Here is a 19,082-nt window from a genome sequence, read left to right on the forward strand (position 1 = left end):
TCGTTGCACAAGAGTGAGGTATTTGGGAAATTTTCAGCATTTATTGAGTAGATGTAAAATTATTAATTTGCATATTATACAAATATATAACACAAGTTCCATAATCTCTCCAATCAATCTAGTTGCCTTCCTTTTTTTCAGATTTACTACTGCGTCTAATTCTTGTAGTGTTTTAGGTTCTACCTCTCCAACTCTAGTTCCATAGGAGCTGCCTATTTCTGTTTCATTGATTTCCTCATTATACGAAGTTGTTTATGAAATTTCGTGTACTGTTGCCCACATATTTGTTTTAATTTATCTGATTTATTCACGTGCTATGTGACTTAATATCCACTTAGCTGCCACCAATTACGTCATGGTATACTTCAATTCAGAGCTCATTCCATGCTTCCTCAAGAGACTTTCATGTTATTTTATAGGCGGTTGTTCTTTTCTTTTTATAAAAAACTTCATTTGCTGTTTTAATGATTGCCTATAGTATATTTTTACATTCTTCATTTCCGTCAGACTGTTTGTAGTTTTATTTCTTCCAGTTTATTCTTGTAGCAAATAAACTTTTCTCAGTTGTTTTTGTGTTATTTTTCCTTCATTTTGGGATTATGCTGGGTGTATTATCTCCCCAGATAAAGGTGAAGAAAAAGCTGTGAAAATATATTTGTTCACTTCCGCCGAGAGAGGTGAAGATCCATCTATTATCGGACAAAAAATGCTGAGTGTTTTTTTGAGACTGCCGTTATGTTCGTATGGGACAAATTGTTACGGGAGCAAATGAAAAATCTCCTTACTAGGTGATGGAAAGCTGCAGAACGAGGCGCCACTGGAATCCCTCAAAGCAATTGTTTTTGTTCCCTGACAATGACTCAGCTCATTCTGTACATAACACAATCCCACGTACTGCTCACCTGGACTAACATAACTTGCTCCACCCCGCCGTCTTCTGCTGCCAACGCACCCAGTGGATTCTCCCTCAATCCTCGTATGCTATTGCCTGGCAGGGATTTCCTGAAGGACTAATTGATTTTCCAAGAATAATCCTGCACTAGCAGCAAACCTTCAGACTTATACCACCGAGGCCTCCACCAAGTTATACTTCAAAGGGAAAAATGCACTACTTTGAAAGACGAAGTTGTAGAGAATGATCAACAATCAACTTGATTTTTTTCGAGATGGTAATTAAAACTTTGCCACTGTTGTCACATATCATCGAAAGTGTGCTCCAGTTCTATGAAAGCAATCGTGCTTCTAAATTGCCCGGTATTCTCAACTGGAGTGCTAATATGGCTTCACTAATGTTCCTACTTCGCCTAAAACGAGCTGTGTTGTTGTTGTTTTTGTTGCTGTTATGGTCTTAAGTCCGAAGACTGGTCTGATGCAGCTGCCCACGCTATTCTATCGTGCACAGGTCTCTTCACTTCCGAATAAGTCCTGCAATCTACATCCAATTCCATCTGTTCACTGTATTGTCTGTTGGTCTCTCTCTATATATTTACCCCTTACACTTCTTCCGCTACTAAACTGCTGAATGCCACAAATTTATATTCTGTACTTTCTCGTTAGTTAGACGATCTACCAATATGATCTTCGGCATTCTTCTGTAGCACGACATTCTTACTATCTGAACCGATTATCGTCGAAGTTTCACTTTCATACAAGGCTATACTTGAGACTACAAACGTCTATTGGAAGTTTATTATTTGCGTTTCTGGAATTTGTACGTATTATGGATGTCTCAAACGCTAAGCGACAATTTTGAATCGCTTATTATTCGTGTGTAGTCTTTGATCAGAGTATCTGTGTCCATGGGAGATGTGCTTGTTTTTGCCATCGCTGCTGAGCCGCGAGTAGCGCGGGAACACTGTCGCGAGAGTACTACTGAGACAGAAGCGGAGGAGAGGACTAGTGGCGATGTAGAGGTAAATTTAAGTGCATCTGTGTTTAAGTAAAATGATATGCATTTGAATACTGTTAAGTATTTGGTTAACGTTTTGGAATGAAAAGCATATGAAGATGAATAAATGTAATATATTTTATTTATTCGCACTGCAGACGCGTAGTTAGGATTCATTGTTGAATGAGATATCTGTATCAGGGAACTTGAGAATTTCCGTAGAGATTTGAGTAATTTTCACTGTAAGGTATTTTTAAAGTCTATTAATGATTTGTACAACATTAGTGAGAGTAAGAATTTATTATTAATGTTGCCATTTGTCAACCTTAATGAGTGTTCTAACATGAATTTCATACAAGTAATTATATATCAGACAATTTAAAAACAGTTTGTTAAAGAAGTACTTCACCTAAGCGCATTGTCCACACCCTCGATACAAGTCAGTTTTCATGTAAGGGAGCATCTCACTCAATGATGTCTGGAGCATTGCACTAAGCTCTCAGAAACTGTAATTAGAACTTCGCAGTTGGCGCACAGGGAGCAGCAAGCACCGCATTTCCAAGCAAGTATATCATGAGGTAAGATATTTTCATTTCAGGATCAGTTTGCTACGAAAATTATCAATGCACAGAGACCATGTCATGAAAAGCGTTGTTAGGATGATCATTAACACAGAGGGACCACTTAGTTTAATCAGAGAAACTAATCGTAAAGTTCTGGATTTACTCAGTTTGCACATTTTTATAAAGGTTATAAAAAAGCTAGTTTCCTGTTATATTCTCGCAGGCAGATGCATTTCGGTTCTCTCGAAGTTGGAAATGCACAGTCACCCAAACAACAGCAAAGCTACAACCAACGAACCAAGCCAGTACGAAATCACATGTCAAATGAAAGGAAATTGTATAGGAAACTTTCAAGACAGTACCTTTAGAAATGCCCTCCTAACATCCTAACACCTTAACTTACCCTCAATGTTAACAGATTTTCCTTTTTCACATAAGTCTTTCTTGCCTTTGCCAGTTAACACTTTGTATCATCTTCGTTTTGGGCATAATCAGTTAGTATACTATTCAAATAGCCCAACATATATATTACTTATACCTTCTCGTTTCCTAATCCAATCCTCTCAGCGTCACCTGATTTAACTGTATTATATACCGTATCACTTGTTTTGCTTTTGTTGATGTTGACGAACTAGTCCTCTCGTAATCTGTTTTCAGTTTTCTGGCCTTCCTTGAATGACGTGTCGTTGTTAACAGTTTTCGTACGTGCCATAGTACACTATCTGTTTGATAGTGTTCACATCCGTTCTCACTTATTCTCATCGGAACTATAACAACAAAATTCTTCTGAACTTTGTCAGTTTCATTTACAAGCCTATCTAGCAGTATCTCCAACATCTCTCAACTGATACCAGTGATACCGGTAGTTCTTTTAGTATTTTCTTATATTTGGGAGTAATTACGTCATGTACCCCATGACATTCTTGCAACGTGTCCTCATCACGAGTCCGACTAATTTATTGTGGGCCACTAAGAAATTTCTGGTACTGCCCCATTTTGTCGACTTGGGTTCTGCTTCCGGTAAATAACTTTCTCTTCGCTGTGCACTGCTAAATACTTCCATATTCAGTGATGCAGTAAACTAAGTTCATACCATGACATGTTCAGTATAAATTAGAGTGATTCAGTAACGGATGAAACTTTGGCTTCTCAAGCGTCTCCCAAAGACGTAACGTATGGGCCACTCGGAACGAACCGACGGTGGGGTGCTAGAGCTTCAGCCGGCTCCATCGGGCTGCGCGGACACGTGCTCCGCTTGTGCGGAAAAGCCCGCCAGAATAATTTAGCGCGCTCGCCGCTGTATTCCGGAGAGTGCTCTGCATTATGCATGCTGGTACGGCGCTACCAGTATGGGACATCAATTCCTCGTATGTGGCTACACGCGCTGCTGTCAACGAAAGCCTTCCCGCCCGGTGCATTCTTCGTCGTTGGAGGCGGCTTCATCCTAATGTCTACAGACGGAGACCACCACTGCGTTACAGCACTTCTACCATTTTACCATCTCAGCAATGGGAAATTAATACTTCAGCATTTCATCCATCTGCAATGGCTACTGTAGGTTCAATTTTCAGTATATTTCGCTAAAAACATGAACTTCAATTTGGATGATGCAGCTGCCCTGTGTTAATTTATAATATGATTAACTACTACACATCGAGAGTTCCATATTTATGACATATATTGTATGTAAGCTGTAGTTATTTCCTAATCTGTATGTTGTTGCTCCAATTTTTCGCATTTACAATTGCGCAACAAACACGTTTTCCTTTTCGCACCGCACTAAAACACCGCAGTATCTGCATCTTGCCGACGAACATATTTCTTTTCATTCAATGTAAATTTTAACGTAGCGTCCAAACTCAAGTCGATAACTTACGATTAAATACATACTAGGCAAAGTGCCCAAACTCGTATTCACATAGATAAAAATCCGAAAAAAGTGACTGTTTTCTGTGATTCTTAAGATAATGTAATTCACAGCCAAAGAGCTCAACAACCTGTGAAATACATAAATTAATATGGTTTGAGCGTTATCTGAAAATTAATATCTGGGACTTCAGTTATGATGCACAACGCCTGTATACTGTGATGGTGCAAAATATTTCAGTGAAGCTGTGTCAAAATGTACAGACCTGGTTAGATTGAGATATGAGAGAAAGTGCAATGTCATTGGCCGACATTCTTATAAATATCGAAAACACAATTCTTACAGAATTTTCAAAAATACTAAAATACGTATGTCTATACTGGTATGGTGTGGCTCATGTTAAAGAGGGTAAGTATAAGACTAACAATCAGAAAGTTTGTTCTCCTTTACTGTTAGTCATAGTCCTCGCCTATTTCACTTATACGAATGGCTCTGCATGTATGAATGTCGCCAAGGTGCACAATGGGTCGGAGTGCTACTATAGGCAGGCAGTCGAAGTCATACAACATACAACAGGCTGATGTCTAGTGAAATACTTGCAGTATGGCCAACAAACGAAAAGAAAGAAAATATTTTAATTGTAGACCGACACTTGACTAAACGGATATATTATTAATTTATACATGTAAAATTTGCATAAGTAATTGCTACGTCTTCACGGTAGTACTACTATACATAATGCTTGGATGGAAACCCAGTTCTGAGCAAACAAGGGAAAGCAGAAAGGTGGAAGGAGTATATGGAGGACTATACGACGGCGATGTAATTGAGGTGAATGTTATAGAAAGGGAAGAGGATGTAGATGAAGATGAAATGGGAGATATGATACTGCGTGAAGAGTTTGATAGAGCACTAAAAGACCTAAGTCGAAACAAGGCCCCGGGAGTAGACAACACTCCATTAGAACTACAGACAGCCTTGGGAGAGCCAGTCCTCACAAAACTCTACCATCTGGTGAGATAGGCGAAATACCTTCAGACTTCGAGAAGAATATAATAATTCCAATCCAAAAGAAAGCAGGCGTTGATAGATGTGAAAATTACAGAACTATCAGTTTAATAAGTCGCGGCTGCAAAATACTAACGCGAATTCTTTACAGACGTGTGGAAAAACTGGTAGAAGCCGACCTCGGGGAAGATCAGTTTGGATTCCGTAGAAATATGATAACACGTGAGGCAATACTGACCCTACGACTTATCTTAGAAGCTAGATTAAAAAAAGGCAAACCTACATTCCTAGCATTTGTAGACTTGGTGAAAGTTTTTGACAATGTTGACTGGAACACTCTCTTTCAAATTCTGAAGGTGGCAGGGGTAAAATACAGGGAGTGAAAGGCTATTTACAATTTGTACAGAAACCAGATGGCAGTTATAAGAGTCGAGGGACATGAAACGGAAGCAGTGACTGGGAAGGGAGTGAGACAGCGTTGTAGCCTCTCCCCGATGTTATTCAATCTGTATATTGAGCAAGCAGTAAGGGAAACAAAAGAAAAATTCGGAGTAGGTATTAAAATCTATGGAGAAGAAACAAAAACTTTAATGTTCGCCGATGACATTGTAATTCTGTCAGAGACAGCAAAGGACTTAGAAGAGCAATTGAACGGAATGGACAGTGTCTTGAAGGGAGGATATAAGATGAACATCAACGAAAGCAAAACGAGGATAATCGAATGTAGTCGAATTAAGTCGGGTGATGCTGAGGGAATTAGACTAGGAAATGAGACTCTTAAAGTAGTAAAGGAGTTTTGCTATTTAGGGAGCAAAATAACTGGTGATGGTCGAAGTAGAGACGATATAAAATGTAGACTGGCAATGGCAAGGAAAGCGTTTCTTAAGAAGAGAAATTTGTTAACATCGAGTATAGATTTAAGTGTCAGGAAGTCATTTCTGAAAGTATTTTTACGGAGTGTAGACATGTATGGAAGTGAAACATGGACGAGAAATAGTTTGGACAAGAAGAGAATAGAAGCTTTCGAATTGTGATGCTACAGAAGAATGCTGAAGATTAGATGGGTGGATCTCATAACTAATGAGGAGGTATTCAATAGGATTGGGGACAAGAGGAGTTTGTGGCACGACTTGACTAGAAGAAGGGACCGGTTGGTAGGACATGTTCTTAGGCATCAAGGGATCACCAATTTAGTATTGGAGGGCAGCGTGGAGGGTAAAAGTCGTAGAGGGAGACCAAGAGATGAATACACTAAGCAGATTCAGAAGGATGTAGGCTGCAGTACGTACTGGGAGATGAAGACGCTTGCACAGGAGAGAGTAGTGTGGAGAGCTGCATCAAACCAGTCTCAGGACTGAAGACCACAACAAGGTCAGTACTATTGATGGATGACATAAAGTTATATTAATTTCCATGAAAACGAGATGACAGTTAGAAGGCGCCTTTGTATGACGAAGCTTTACTTGAACGCAACGATGCGTTTACTGGTGGGTGGTTGGTGATTAGGAAGGGTGAGGTATTAGCAATCTCTTCGATACGTACAGTTCTTTCATTACTTGCACATAATAGTGACGAAGTTGTATTAGGAATGTCCAGTTAGAGCGACAACATGAAATGCTGCAAACTGTGACGATATAGTGTTTTCATGGTGTAACCGAGACATTAAACTGCATTCAGCAGCTTGACTCACCAGTATTCTGGAGCAGCTAACACAGTGGAATGTTGACTGTTGCCACCTACAAACCATGTGACACACCATTGTGTACTACTGTCGCTTTTCACTCGTCGTAGAGTTGTCTTCGGGTCGTCTCCACAACGTTTTCTCAGTGTCAGGCGGTACTTATTTCGTAGTGTCCTCCTAACTGATATCTTCGTTAACTTGTGAAATTTATCATGAATACCAGTGACATCTTTATCTCTCACACCAGTGAAGCATTCTTACTGGGTCACATTTGCGCTCTTCCTGGTGACACGATTGTAGTAAAGCTATTGCTCTTCACATACATCCCTCGATTAATGAATGTAACAACTGATTGCCCGATTTTCATCTACTAGTAGTTTATTCGAAACAGAATTCTTGTCTTTCACTCCTAATTATTAGAGAACCAGGTTCCCTCATGAAGTAGACCGCAATACACGCGTTCTCAAATCAGCCTAAAGATTGAGGACAGCCATTCATACCAGGGCGTATTTCATTCTTATTTAACCATAAGTTCTTACTGCATGCGGTAAGAGGTCTACTGTTTTTGAGATGGGAGCTCTTATCTGAGCATATCTTTCTCGAGATAAATGCTCTGACAAGTGCCTCAGGTAACAACTCAAACCTTAACAGACTTTACCCCATTCAGTACATCAAAGTCCGAATATTACATTTCAAATAATAGAGCATATTAATTTATCTGTTTCCTTGGTTGATAAGCAATAACTCTGACTTTAGTTTTTCATGGTCCCTAATATCACAACACCAGTTTGGACAAGAAGAGAATAGAAGCTTTCGAAATGTGGTGCTACAGAAGAATGCTGAAGATAAGGTGGGTAGATCACGTAACTAATGAGGAGGTATTGAATAGGATTGGGGAGAAGAGAAGTTTGTGGCACAACTTGACTAGAAGAAGGGATCGGTTGGTAGGACATGTCCTGAGGCATCAAGGGATCACAAATTTAGCATTGGAGGGCAGCGTGGAGGGTAAAAATCGTAGAGGGAGACCAAGAGATCAATACACTAAGCAGATTCAGAAGGATGTAGGTAGCAGTAGGTACTGGGAGATGAAGAAGCTTGCACAGGATAGAGCAGCATGGAGAGCTGCATCAAACCAGTCTCAGGACGGAAGACCACAACAACAACAACAATATCACAACGGGAAAATTACAAGGTGGGCCTTATCAAAATACAAAGTATGATTTGTCTTCTCACGTCATTCTATCTGAGCTAGTATTTCAGAATCGAGAAAACATACACTGCTATCATTTGGTGTGGCCATTTACAGCTATCACTGCAAGAAATATTCAAATTTCGTTAAGTATAAGTGCGAATATATTGATATTTCGTCACTGACTGCAAATATTCAATATTAGAACGAGGATCGAAATTTTAATGCTGATGTAACACCGAGATCAAAATGTGTCAAACAGAATGTAGTACTGAAATGCGTTTTAAATTTTTTATCAGATTTATTGTTTGGCGCTATTTGGAAAGCACATATACATGGGGATGGATTTCTTACATTGCTGTATTCACTTTGAGAGGCTAATTTATGATAATGGCACGTACGTTCAACACGTGCAGTCAGTGTCTAGTGAAAAAATTAGGTACACGAGATGCGTTAATTTAATTAACGTGTATTATATTTGTTTTTATTTCTAGCAAATTTTTCTCATTCTGGTCCGCAACAAGATGTTTTAAATTTGCCCTTTATAGACAGTATTCTGAAACAACTGACAGCTTTCTATATCAAAATAATATTAAAAACAACAGCAAAATACACTCTGTGCACAAGCTAGACTCACAAAAGCTTTTATTTACGTTACTACAGTACGCCTTTCATTGTTGTGGAGGGTTAATGTTACAGCGCAGCAAAGCACCGCTGCAAACAATAGCTCCTCTTTTCAGATTCCGACTGCTGGGTGCGCGGGGTACACTCTGGCGCAGATCGACACACGGAAAACTATCGCAGTTACTGTCCTGTTTGCAGATATGATCGCTCTCGCGTTTACAATCCCAAAAACGTTATTAGAGTTCGTACAGTATGGCACATGTGTTTTTGTAAAATGAAAAGTTTATTAAAGTTCGTTGACTATTAAATTTACATGGATACAGTAAATATGTTATATTGACCCTACTCGCTTTTACTGCTCAGTTTCATTCTCCTTTTTACTTCAGATGGAGTTATTATTATTCGTTCTATGGCGCTAGAACTGTGAAATTATTTTTATTTAATTTAGTGGTTTGACTTGATTTAATGTTGCCTAATGTGCAATGTTGACACTTATTGGTAGTCGCACCAAGGGACAATGACATGTCTTCAGGCTGGGAAGTTACGGTGGTTCTCCAGCGCGATGTTCGGCCGTCCTGAACGTGGCTGTCTACTGGAAGGGGGCAAGCCGGAAGTGTGGCGGACACGACGTGGATGGTGGAAAGAGAAAAATGGTGGGGAACAAACTGAGTGCTTGGAGCCCTGCTCGAACAATATGGCTGCAGAACTGTTAGTGTTCGAATGGGAAATCTAATAGCGGCGTTTTTTGACAATGTAAACACGTACAAAGCCGACATTTATATTAGAGTACGATTGAACTGTATCTCTGCTGAGGGTTAACTGTTCACGGCTGTTGTCACGGACTGTCTCTTGTTAAATACCGATTTCTGTTTAGGGTTCGGAGACAAGGTACTGAATGTAATAGCGGTCATTCCTCTGCAATGTGTCAATGGTGTTTTAAAAGGAGCACTAAAGGCATCTCCATAAAAAGTCACAGTAATAGAAAGGTGTTTCCCTAATAGCTTTTCTAGCAGTGTGACTCTACTGGCTTCATTACTGGTGCGTGCTCATTATTTGTTATTCTGATGAATTGTTGTTACTTCCAGCGTGTAAAAAATACCTGTTGCAGGTTAAGGGAAGTAGTGGACAAGTCCTACGTAAACGAGGGGGCAGTCTGTGCCGATGGACTACATGTAACTTCACTTCTGTAAAAGAAAAACATGCTGTATACACGTTCTATGCTGCTGAATTACTGGCCAGGATACATCTACATTTATACTCCGCAAGCCACCCAACGGTGTGTGGCGGAGGGCACTTTACGTGCCACTGTCATTAACTGCCTTTCCTGTTCCAGTCGCGTATGGTTCGCGGGAAGAACGACTGCCGGAAAGCCTCCGTGCGCATTCGAATCTTTCTAATTTTACATTCGTGACCTCCTCGGGAGGTATAAGTAGGGGGAAGCTATACATTCGATACATCCAGGAACGCACCCTCTCAAAACCTGGACAGCAAGCTACACCGCGATGCATAGCGCCTCTCTTGCAGAGTCTACCACTTGATTTTGCTAAACATCTCCGTAACGCTATCACGCTTACCAAATAACCCTGTGACGAAACGCGCCGCTCTTCTTTGGATCTTCTCTATCTCCTCTGTCATCCCGACCTGGTACGGATCCCACACTGATGAACAATACTCAAGTACAGGTCGAACGAGTGTTTTGTAAGCCACCTCCTTTGTTGATGGACTACATTTTCTCAGGACTCTCCCAATGAATCTCAACCTGGCACCCGCCTTACCAACAATTAATTTTATATGATCATTCAACTTCAAACAGTTCCGTGCGCGTACTACCAGATATTTTACAGAAGTAGCTGCCACCAGTGTTTGTATCACTATCATATAATCATGCAATAAAGGATCCTTCTTTCTATGTATTCGCTATACATTACATTTGTCTATGTTAAGGGTCACTTGCTACTCCCTGCACCAAGTGCCTATCCGCTGCAGATCTTCCTGCATTTCGCTGCAATTTTCTAATGGCAGCGGTCGAGGGGTTCTGTTACAGAAGGGAAGAATCATGTTGGTATTCATCAATTATTTCTGTATTTCTATAAAGGGTGTTTATTTACTAGGTTCGAACATGAATCAAGAGAACAATGGACTCCCGGGTTATGGTTTGTTCGATAAAGGCATAAATAAAGATAATTGCATTATGGTTTTATTAAACTAATGATTTTGGATTTGTTGTCTTTAAAGATTATTGTCTTAGCATCATGTTGTCTTTCATTATCAGAAGCTATATTACGGAGGCTAATGGTTGGAAACTGTTGTTTGATAAGATTTTGCTGCAGTAGTTCAATTTTTTGGTATCTTCATCATGTTCGACATTCTTATATTAATTTGTAATCATTACATTGTAATAAGTATGCTTTCAGACTTGGTGCTATATTCCTGAAGACTGAGGGCCAATCTTTCTCTTTTGTGGAAATACAGATCATACTCACGTATGTTAATGGTAATTAGGCAAAAATGAAAACATGAATTTAAAGAGGCAGATGGCAAAACAAGAGAGGAAGTATAGACACCCAGCTTCCTTTGTCACATTATCCAGTCATTTAATTGACTAGACAGATACTGCAAAAAGCTAACTGGGCAATTCAACCACCACAAGTGACCCCAGAAAGTAGATTTAACAATCTACACACAAAAGAATATTACATAAGAAACCTCATTATCAAAAACTACATTACATATGTTTTACAAATTCCTACTTATATGAACTGTCTATAGGAAAATCCCCATACAAAATATATACATATAGTATGTTGCACAATGGCACAAAAATTCACAAGCTATATTTTTAATAAAAATTAGGCACTTTCATCGTAAGTAATATCCTTTATGGGTAAACAAAGATTACATTGTAAGATAAATATCACTTTACACAAGTACTGTCGTGCTTCAAAGAATAAATGGATTGCACTGTCCCATGCAGTTCATTATCGGGCAAAAATTTCACTTTTTAAATGTTTAGTATTTTGCATAAGCATTTTCACTCATTTAATGAGCCTTAGCAAACATCCTCACCAAGTCGTCCACGCCTTCAACGGGCCCAAGTGGCAGTTAATAAGGAGATGCACTGCTGTCACTTCCCTTGGAAGTAGTTCTCCTCCACCACAGAATATGAAAAATTAGACAAAATACCCTACTTTAGTACATTCACATTTACTTTTAACTAAGTATAAGGAAAAAAAATGGATCACACTAATGGTAAATATAGTCAATAATTCATAAATAAATACGTTACACAGTTCTCATAACATCACAACAATTATCACTATAACTGACTATAGTACAAAAGGTGGGAACTAGTAAAAATATAAAATCAAGTGCACATTACACTACAAAACATTACTCTAGATTATAGCTCTGTCTAAAAGCTGTTAAACTTTAAAGGTTTGGGTTTCTTTTCCTTTGCAAATTCACTAAAATGTCAAGTCTTGGTTTGAAATTAACACCATTTATGGGCTCTTATCATCTTAAAATCCAAAATATGTATCTTGCCTCTAGCAAAAACTCAAGAAGTGCAGTAGCATAGTTTTACTAATCATTACATTATAAGAAAAGAACAGAGTTATCATCACTTAACTTAATCACTACTGTAAAGAAAATTAAGTGGATGGAAGTTGTACCAAATCACTGCCCTATCTCTCCACTCATCTGTGAGTACAACTCTCATTCAACCAGAAAATTAAATCCTCAAAGAATCACAAAATGTTACCAAATATCTGTTATTATAATTTGACTGTCTTGAGCTGACAGCAGTCTAATTAAACATAATTACACCAGGCAGGCTTCGCTTTTATTTACAAACCATCTTCTGTGGTCATTGATGTTTATACAGATAATCTGCCCCTTTCCTTCTTACTAACAGTGGTTGGTGTCGACAGGCTTCATTTCACATCTGCACTTGGCAGTTTTCGGCTTTCTGCGTTTTTTCCTGCGCTGCACTATTTTCAATTGACTTTCTTACTGTTTCTCATACCTCACTGCCACAGTGTTAACGCCTATTCTTTTGTTTTCGTTTACGTTGTGAGTGTTGCCAACCATTTTGTAGACGATGCACCGCGACGTCAGCAGCAACACGTTGGTGCTGGCGGCACAATTATTATGGCTCCATGAGTCATGAAATTAGCATGTATAGATACTGTTGACTAGTATAAGCTGCACCATGCAGAAATATTATCCCTCTTTGCGTTTCTGTGGTCACAGTCTATTCGGACGTAATCACTGTTGTGTAGGTCCAGGTTCGTAGGTGCGCCATTAAAACGTTCCATACACTCAAGTTTCTGTTTATAACAGTTCCACTGATCGCGATATTACGGTCCGTACACGTTTAGCAACCACGATCACGAATTCACAGGTCTGGTAAAAAAGAAAACAAAAAAAAAACGCGTGACAGTCAGTTTGTCAGTCTCCACGGCGGCATTTATCGCCTTAAAGCGAGTGGCAGCTCATTAAGCTCCACACGAGGCAATAAGTTCAATGTACATTATTTCGTGCAGTTCTGTTACGTGCAGAAATTCGTTTGTAACGACGACAAGCACACTCCATTCGCACAAGCATTGTCCCTGCTGTTTATAATGCTCAATGAAACTCACAATATCATAGAGACGAATATTTTGTTCCATGACATCCATGGTGAAGTTTTGTTTCCGCCATAACCGAAAAATAAGAACGCGGCCTTGAAATCGCGTGTGCTTCGGTCTAGCACGGTTTCTCAAGACAGATAACCTGTAATAACGTATGTTAACAGCTGCTGCGGCAGATGGCATCCCTGCTTAGCCGTCAGCGGTTCAAGTGCTCCCTTCCGCCAAGGGATGGCTTTCAAGTTCTCGTAAGTAGGACATACTCTGAGGCATCAAGGGATCACCAATTTAATATTGCAGGGAAGCGTGGAGGGTAAAAATCGTAGAAGGAGTCCAAGAGATAAATACGCTGAGCCGTTTCAGAAGGATGTAGGTTGCAGTAGGTACTGGGAGATGAAGAAGCTTGCAGAGGATAGAGTAGCATGGAGAGCTGCATCAAACCAGTCTCAGGACTGAAGACCATAACAACAACAACAACAAAGCAGCATTATTTGCCTTGTACCTCACTAAAGTATTGTTCTTCCTGTTAAGCTCTCATTCTCAGCTGCAGTGTCATGATTTGCACAATATACACAGTAGACAATGTTGCCTGGTTTAATAATAGATCATCAATAGATTTACACCACATTTGTTTATATACAGTTGTCTTTTTCATTACTCAATCATGTCTGTCAGCTCCTTTATTTTATTCAGATTTCTCACCTTGTTAGCTAGTGGAGTGCATTCTCAAAAATTATCTCTACTGCAGAGACTGGCACCTTAGCCATTAAGACCCTAAAATAATTCATTATTTTATTATTGCTTCATTGTCTAACAAATAAGCGCCTGCTGTGCTTACCCAATGCAAAATTGATTGTACTGAAAAACACTCCACAGTAACAGATCCTGATGCTACGGCAAACTAACTCTCACTACTGGACAAAATTATCACTTAGAGAAACTATTATTTCACTTTATTCCATGAAACTGCTTGAGCTTCTAGCCTGAAGGATGATACACATGCAAATCATTTTTCCACACATTGCTCCAGGCAAATATGTTCAAAGTTCTACTTCTTCAATGCTTTTTCTTCCGTCCTCTTATGAGTTCATTACTTATCACTAACACAACATACATATAACACTGGAGAAACCTTCCCTAAAATATTCCTATATTAAAGTATCCTGCTGTACAAAATCAAATGAAAGTCGACGACAAATTGTTTCTGATTCACTTATGAAATACAGTTAGGATAGGAGAAGAATTTGACTGTGTAAGGGCACACGAGAAATGAGATAGACAGCTAGGGAAAGCATTATCGCCACATAATGAATACAACACTTAATGTTCAACGCCCTACTTGCTATTTGTATAAGAAATTAGTCCCACACATTACATCAATGCTGAGATTTTGAATCACCAAGAAATTGCACTCGGATAGCTGTCCTGCCAATTCCACAGTGAATAGTACATCTCGTTTCTCTCTCTTTGATAACTTACCAATAGCTCCAATAACTTTTATTCCACAAACATGCATCACTACTATACCCTCTACGTTTTTAATAGATTCAAAAAATTCCAGTGAAATGACATTCAAATCACTACCACTGTCGAGTAAACACTTACCATGTATGCCTTGCACACATGCTGTTATTCCAGGGTGCCACACTTCCTTTTAACTTACCATGTGCTCTTCCTCGTACAAAAAATCCTCATTAATTCCTTCCCTGGAAATACCATTATCCCGCTTGCCAACATAATTACGAGACAGGGTCAAATGACAGATAGCATGGTCCTTCTCCTCCTTATCACTCTGATTAAACTATATCCCTTCATTTGGTCTAATATTATCCTCCTTTATTCTTTCTTTAATTAACATATTGCCATCGTTATCGATGATAAATTCAAATACCTCTTCCTCATGACTACTGGATTCGTCACTGCTTGTATCATTACAACTACTGTCAGAATCAGACCCACTTCACTTTCTCCACGTTTTAGACTTTGTACCTCTTTCACTTTTTTCTTCATTTCAGTCAATTTTGAATCTAAATTTTCGTTTATTTTTAGCGGTTTTTCCTCTACCACTACGGCACCTTGATTTCTACCTCAGTTTCTAAATCATTTTTAATCTAATCGATTTGGTTCTCAAGTTTGATCTTATTTACAGCAAAATATTCATGGATTCTTTGACTTCATTTTTACAAAGTTTCTCTGAAGCCTCCAACCTCTTACTATAGTCATCACAAAGTTTCTCTCTTCTGTACATTTCATTTACTACTCATTAATGTTAATTTCTTATTGCTATCCTATACTACTTTCTTTCCGATTTCATCACAATCTTTTACTACTGCCTCTACCTTCTCATCTAATTCTGAAAGATTAAAGCTGATTACTTTAATTTCCTTTTTAATTTATTACTTCAGTCCATCCTTCAAGCTAGCCATGTCAGTTTTAATCCTATATGTCTTCTTTTCAACCCACAGTACTTAAAAATTGCCTTAACATCGCTTCCAGTTTTCCATATTCACTATCGTCCTCCAAATCTGTCCCCATTAAGTCTTTCTGTTCATTTAAAAACTGAACCTCTACAGCTTTGTTATCAAACACACCACTTCCCTATTGCCATTTTCCCTCATCACACTGTCTTGTTCGTTAATGGTACTCATTATGTATCACTTAATATAAAACAGCTTTTGCTATTAATTTCCTTATTTTTATTCAATCGTCTCCTGCTGCTGCTGCGGTTCTCGTCTCGATTTGTTGTCTACACAGCTACTCCAAGATGTAATTCTCTCGGCTGTATCCACCTGCGTGCTGATTGGCTGTTTCTGTACTCAATGGCTGCATCCATGGAACCCACTTGCTGAATGGCTGCTACCACACTCCCTGTTTAATGGCAGCTACATCAATTCTGATATTTCAAAATAATTGAACTTCACACTCCCGTAATGTTGTCTGTTCACTGTCCTCGACAAAATTACGATGCTACATGCATCTCTCTCTCTCACTCACACACACACACACACACACACACACACACACACACCTCGTTAAAACCACACTGTCAACCGATCTTGAATTCACTGTTCACAGTTCGCGAATCTTTGTTGTGTTCAAATACAATAGTCCTCACCGAAAAGGAGACCGTATGTGACGTTCGCCTGCTTTATTTTTTCGTTGATATTCCTCAGTGATGATGTACTGCATTGTTATACTGACTGAAAAATGGAGGGGGGGGGCGGAGGTGGAACTTCAACACTGACTACTGTAAATGATGTAGCCAACAGTTGCTTTTCACAGTTATTTACTTTCACTGTTCACAACACCCCCAATATTACACAGTTATATAGCCAGTTAACTCTTGATAAATGTTAAGTCTCAATGATAGGTTGCAGTCAAACATCAGCATAATGCTGCAATAGTTTGTTGTTGAACATCTATGAGCAGTAAATACCTAATCACACAGTTCACAATTGTTGCAGAATAAAATGGTATGTGTGACACTATTTCTCAAATAAATTGAACAGACACTATCATTGTTTTAACACATGGCCTATTTGTGTTACCCTAATTCCACTATTAAGTTTATGCATTATTGTTACTTGAAACAGTACATAATTTCCCTCCGAAAATCGGCTGTGAACTGGCTGTGTAGAGACCAAAAATCTATACTTTATACACCTTCACGATAATAGGTACTGGAACTATTCATTGTTGGATGTTTAATTTACAATTAAAACAAAACTCATTCAATAAACTGAATACATCGAAAAATTTCTTATTTTTAACAGTTTCCTTTTACCACCAGTGTTAGGCCGATCTATTTTTGTAAATAACGAAATCAACAGTTACAGAAACAATGCTTTTGACCAATCTGGTGACTATTTTGGAACTAAATAAGGCATGTTTCACATACAATGTCTTTCCCATGGACGAAGCACTTTGCGATAACGACTCATGCTTATGGCCCACGGATCTTCACTACATAGCTTCAACCAGAGCACACCAGTAATTTTCAAAGCAGCAGGTGGTTTGAGAACCAACTCACTGGATCCTATGCCCTTGAAGTATTCCATCAGCGTTTCCTGAATGATCAGCTTTGAAGCATCGGCAAAGGCCCAAGTAACGACATTCTTCCATTCTAAAGAGACCAAAACTTTTGACACATTATTTATTTTCTCGATCACAGCGAAGTTCCTGTTGCAGGGTAGGAAAGTATGACTCGAACACAAAATCTTTTCATGTATTTCTGTACAGTACTTGTAGCTGACCAGATAAAAATAAAGCACTAAACTCTCCAGTTATTCTTTCAGCCCGACACAGCGCTCAGATCATTCAATCAGTTTGCGTTCCATACATTCCTCAAGAGTCACAAATTTAAACATACAGGAAACTATTTTGGCTGAACCCCTACTTCTGGCGGATTCATCCCACATACATACTGTCTTGTTTTCTGTACCGAGGTCATGAACAGTGGAATTGTATGACAGCTGCCTATGGCAGAATACCATGGAATGTCAATGTAGCTTAAAGGGAAGCCTGTTTTAGTCAACACATATAACATGTATATTAAAATGTAAACTTTCACGGCCGGAAATATGTCTATTATAATTATCCGGGCTGTTATGCCGTGGTCGGTTGATGAATTCTGAGGTGATTCCCAACGTTTCGTCTCCGACTTTAGCGGCAGTCAGTAGCGAGCCAGTGTGTGTGTTGGACCTTCCATCAAGCTACGGACCCCCTTGGAGATGTCTCCCGCAGTCGGAGACGAAACGTTGGGAATCACCTCAGAATTCATCAACCGACCACGGCATAACAGCCCGGATAATTATAATGGACAACATGTATATTGTTGTTCCTTTCAGCCTTTTTGGTATCATTTTTTTAGCACTTTATACACTTGGTCTACTTTCGCAAGACGCAATGAAACTCACGTTCGATGCTGTGCATTTCTATTTCGTCTGAAGCTGCGAACATAAACAATCGATCATTCTGCAGAGATTGAGATCGTGGCACAGATATTCTTTTGAGGATTTTATTCCTGCTCTAATGGGTCATCTGCTTCGGGAAACTCGAAATGTGCTCCCGAATCAGAGCCCGGTCGTCATGTGGCGTACGGAAATGTTTCCCTCGATCGTGTACAAGAGTGGTCATTCCACATTTCAGTTCATTCGTTGCTTGATGATGTAGAATATGTCAATAAATGTTTTTTGACCCACTCCTTTTGAGTGGACTCATTTCCGTGAAGTATCGACTGTATTACCATCCTTTAGTCTGGCCGGCACACCTATTTCCATGGAATCAAGTAAATGGATTGCTCATCGTACATCAAGACATTATATTCTTGCTATGCCTTTAACTTAGTTTCCAGGTTTATGTCCATGTAACCTTGTTTTGGAGACACTTCTGCATGTCATACATGATACTAAATCATGTATGTACCTAATGTTCAACTAAACTATGATATTTCACGTACTTTTTTAATAATGCAGCAGTGTTTAGAGTGTATTATACTTTATCTTCGATGATAACGAGAGAAATTTATTTAATTTTAATAATATTCCATATTTTCAATGTAATGTTTTCAGAAGATGTTCAGAACGTACGTCATTAGAGCCACGTTCTCTAGAGGGCACATACGTCCCTATGCAG

This window comes from Schistocerca nitens, chromosome 1 (genome assembly GCF_023898315.1).
Source record: "Schistocerca nitens isolate TAMUIC-IGC-003100 chromosome 1, iqSchNite1.1, whole genome shotgun sequence".
Classification (NCBI taxonomy): domain Eukaryota; kingdom Metazoa; phylum Arthropoda; class Insecta; order Orthoptera; family Acrididae; genus Schistocerca; species Schistocerca nitens.